We start from the raw sequence: 5,067 nt of genomic DNA, 5'->3' as shown, positions 1-5,067 counted from the left end.
GACTTTCAGGCTTATATGTTATGGGATTTGGATGCCCAGCAGGTTATAGCATCCGTCATGCTATCTTTTATGAGACATGGACATCTTTCAAGCCTCTTGATGTGCGTTCAGTGCGCTTTATGGTTAATGTTACAATCGTATGTCAATTTTCCACTTTGTTAAGTCCGTATACTATCTTGAGACCCCGTGGCCCTTCTTCTATGATTGACTTTAGAGAGTCTATGTGCTCTCAGCTGTCTCCTATGCGCCACACGTATGCTATGTGCTACTCTGATGCTTATGCATCACAACCTTGCACTCATAAGTTATGCTTGCTTCATGAGAAACATCCTTGGATTTCTCTACTGTATGGAGCTATGGGATCGCTTATCTCCTAGATGTCATGGACTCAGGGATGCTTGACTCTTCTTTCACAGAGGTTCCCACTTATTGCACAGGTCACTTTCCGATTGGGCATTGGGTGAGATATCATTATTTCTCACCTTGTCTCTTTTCCTTTTTTTTCTTTGTTTTTTCACTCCCTGGCCCATTGGCCTTTTAGTGGGAGGTTGTTGGGGTAAAAGGCCCTTAGGCCTACTCGTGTACAATGACCGCCCATATTCTTTATTCATATATATGAGATAGTGCAATAAGGCTATAATATATATCATTCTTGACAACACCTACATTGTGTGTGATCTTCTCTCTCGCATCTTCCTATTCTCCTTCTCCACTGCCATTGCATCCCCTTTAGCCATCAATCACAAGCACTATCCAAACCACAATCCAAATTAGTTTAATGCAAAAGCATTTTGTTTGATCAACCAAAAAAAGTAATGGTATTCTTTTTCAAACATTGAAAGAATAGTCGCGATAAACTTTCAATCCGCATTTTTTCTCTCCCTCTTGGGATCAAGAGCGATACCATGCAGAATTTTAACTTGACTTTATCTTCCTTTCAATGAATGTGATAAAAATTTATAACAGTGCAAGACTATCTTCTAAAGTAAAATAATCCCCAACCTCCCAATTCTCTAGGACCACCCTATCGTAGGATAGACCCATCAGGGGTTCCGCCCACCCACTTCCCTTGATAGCTTTAGTTTTCTAATTAGGTCCTATCACATTTATGTGTGACATTCAAAATTAGCTTCCTCAATTAAGCCTTTTAGGAAACGGGGTTCATTCACGTAATTTATAGCATTGACACGAAAATAGAGCAATCAATCCTTTTGACAAACAAGTTCCTTAACTTATCTTCAAGTTAATCTTTGTCTCCTGCCTATACATGAGAAAGTATATTTCCCTTCTGCCTTGTAGAAGTTCCCATCTAAATCACATGGCACCATAATTTCCATCCTTCATCTAGAATAGGATCTTCCAATGCTTGATACGTTGGGTTTCCATCATCTGCATTTTTGCACTCCCCCTTGGAATCAAGAGCGATACCATGTAGAATTTTAACTTGACTTTATCTTCCTTTTAATGAATGCGACGATGCAAGACAATCTTCTAATGTAAAATAATCCCCAAATTATTGTGCGAGTTGTAATCAACTCATGGTTTGGCAGCACAAGGTAAACTCTTTAACGGTTATTCAATGAGAAATCTTCACATGACATATGCAAGACTTTTAATGCAAGATCCTTTCATGTACCATTGAAGTATGTTTCGTTTAATATTTCCCATGCATGTACCGTCTATGTGCATAACCCTTAGGGTAACCTTGTGAACCCTAAACAGTATTGTCCTAGGTGAGGATTAATTTGAAGGCTTATCGATGCTTAATACTTTAGAGTCTCAAATGTTGCTTATGCTATGCATGGATTTTAACGCATAGCAATGTGAAGCAATTTACTTCTCTTGACATATGCACTTCACAAACTCCATCTTCGAATACTTGAAGATGAAATTTATCCTTTCAGTTAGCCTATTCTCATGCGGCATAGTACGGACTAATGCATCTCATGTGAAAATCAAAGCAAGCATCCATCAATTTGGAAATACATTACTTACAACTGGTATTGCAACTGGATTGGCAGTGATGCCTTCACCCGAGGTTTCGTTGCGGATAATGGGATTTCTGCCTGGATTCAACATTCTTTGTTATGGGGCCATTCACGAACGTCCCTTTCTTGTATGTGCAATTCCCATGGGATTTTCAACAATCTCCTTCTCAAATAGCGGGGCCAATCAGGGAGGAAGTTAAGCTTGCAGGGTGGAGATTAATCTTGTTGGGAAGGGAATAACTCGGAAGAGAGACAAAGAAAAATGCGTGTGGTCACCCTCTAAGGAGGGGAAGGAAAGGAGACCCCCTTGGATTATTCTCTCTCTCTCTCTCTCTCTCTCTCTCTCTCTCTCTCTCTCTCTCTCTCTCTCTCTCTTTCGATTCAGTGTGCATGGGCATTAAGTCCTCTCCTCCTTCCTTTTTGTCAGTGTTCCGTTCAAAGCCTCCTCCTCCTTCCTCTTACGATGGGGGGGGGTGTGGAAGAGGTGGAGTGGTGGTGGTCTCCCCCCCCCCACCTGTCGGATTGCATGGTGGCTCACTTGGCGGACTCGTCGAGGAGGTTAAGGAGGGGTGGTAGGCCCATGGCCTCCCCTCCATCAACGTCATCTCCCTCTTCTACCTTGCCATCTACTCCTCTCTCAACATCATCCCTACCATCCCATCATTATCTCCTTCCTTCCCCTTGCCATGTCTGACAACGACAATGGGGAAGGATTTAAAAAATTTTAATTGACTTTAATAAAAGTGGGGGTTCCTATGTGAAGGGGACGGGGTATTACACCGGTTGATAACGAAGGATGATAGCTAATCGATGGCACAATATTCAATGATGATGATGGATGAGCATGGAATCAAGAGAGGTCGAGTTGGTAGATGACAGAGACAAATGACGTGTGTGATGGAAGATATTGACAGACAAATGGAGGATGTTGATATGGTGCTATTGTAGGTGCAGAAAATGTTGTGTAGATGCAAGAGATGACGACGTTGACAACTTTAAAAATGACATTATTCATTTGTCAACTAGTAGCCAAGTTGGTCAACAACACATTTATCGTTCGTTGGAGCAGTTGCGAGTGCACACATCACAACACCACACACATGTACTCACTCTTCACACACTATGTTGCACACAACACTCGTGCAAAAGTAACACGTCAAGCGTCGCTCATTGGAGAGCAACATATCAAGCATCAGAGTAGTTGATGGGACCTAAAACGGGCCGACATTGGCTCATGCACTAGCCGGACCTCTATCATGCGCTCAACAACCCCACGGCCTCGCGGCCAGGAGCGTGGATGACACATATATCATCTTCCTAAACATCTTGCGTTTGTATCACGTCTTGTAGTCCAACTCTAACCCAATTAACACTCCTCAAAGGGAGTCCCAGCACATTGCCAAATAGCATGAAGTACAAACATAGAAGGTCCTCCCACAGCTGACTGCCGCTACCTCACTGCGACTCTCCTACACCTTGGGGATTGGCCCCTCGATGCATCGCTAAACATATATATAACATAATATCGCACATATTTCCACTCAAGGTACCAATTGATAGTATCCAGGGATGTACCATACCTCACTTTCTTTCCCCTTAGACCCAACGCCTAGCCTACAGCTTGGACAACCTTACTCACTCAACGTTGGTCATATTCCTCTAGAAAGCAATTGCCATGCATCCAAGAGGTATTGTCTGATACCTTTTATCATTTCTTCATGATTTATGCAAATTTTGCATGTCCACATGCTCAAACAAAGAAAAATTAGCATTTTTGTTTAGTGCAAAAGCATTCTTTCAATGAATTTGACTATTGCTCGCATGCGGCATTGCATGAACCTAGCACTGAGAAGACCTCGTGCTACTAGGTTCTTAATTTTTAATTAACGACCAACCTAAATGGTATGCATAAAAACCAGCAAGCTTTTCATCATTTCATTCAGCATTTAAACACCTTTCATACACTCTACCCCCTCACCCATTTAGATTGTGCATCGTTGATCGGTTTAGGGTTCATTTTCCACATTTTTATTGTATAAAAAGCCATAAAAACTCACTAAAACATAAAGGTAGGGCTGATCTGAGGCTACACCTCATACTTCAAACCCCCCATACACCCACAAACATAAATCTTATTTTTCCTTAATTTTCGGCACTCAAAATCTATTTTTCCCTTATTTTTCTTCAATTTTCCCTATTTTTCTTGTATATTTTGCAATATTAAATGACTGAAAATACAAAATGAGTTGTGGGGTATGGACCTTAGGTTCATTTGCAGTAAAAACACAAATTTAGTTGGTGTGTCTTATTATACTTTCCATTTATATCTAAAAAACACCCAATTTTTCCATATTTCGCGTGTTTTACGGGTTTTACACTACTAATTTCATCCACAAAACTTATGATTTTCTGAGTTTCTGAGCATAAACAGTTGGAAGACATTGCAAACAATATTATAATGCATAATCATCCCATGGGAACAAGTATTCATGAAGCAAATTGCATAAAACATCAATTTCCTTTGTAAAAATGAGATTATCGTTCTTTGCGGGTTGCAGGTTTTTATTTGCCATATCTCGGGACTGATTTCCAGCCACCCTTAATGCTCATGAAAGTCCACAATCAGCAATCTTCCTTCCTCTTGCACCAGGGAGCAATCCGGTCTTCATTGGACAAGCATCCGTCATCCATTCTTCTTCTTTTTCTTCACCACATGAATCTACCTTTAGGGGAGAGAGAGGGAGGAGAGAGAAAGACTGAATTCAGAATTCTTCATAGAGTCAGCATCCAGGGGGGATTGAAGCCCCATGATCATTGATGTGGGTTATTGTAGGCAGGGAGAGGCATGATCAACAAGAGGGCGCAAATTTCGGCGCCCTCCTGCTCACGCCTTCTCCACGTTTTTTCATCCTTCATTGCATGAAAAATTTCATGCTACATTTAAATTTTGGGCTCCCAAGGGTCACTTACCCATTTTGGCCAAATTTTGTCCACCCCTTCGCATCTTGACCGGTTCCTTGGCCATTTCCCCGTCCGGACTCCGAATCGAGCTCTGAAAAATCCTGGGCGTCCGGCTCGG

The sequence above is a fragment of the Lygodium microphyllum genome, chromosome 22, assembly GCF_053477565.2.
Source record: "Lygodium microphyllum isolate KBCC chromosome 22, Lygodium_microphyllum_v1.1.10, whole genome shotgun sequence".
In the NCBI taxonomy this organism is placed as follows: domain Eukaryota; kingdom Viridiplantae; phylum Streptophyta; class Polypodiopsida; order Schizaeales; family Lygodiaceae; genus Lygodium; species Lygodium microphyllum.
This window is presented reverse-complemented; position numbering follows the sequence as displayed.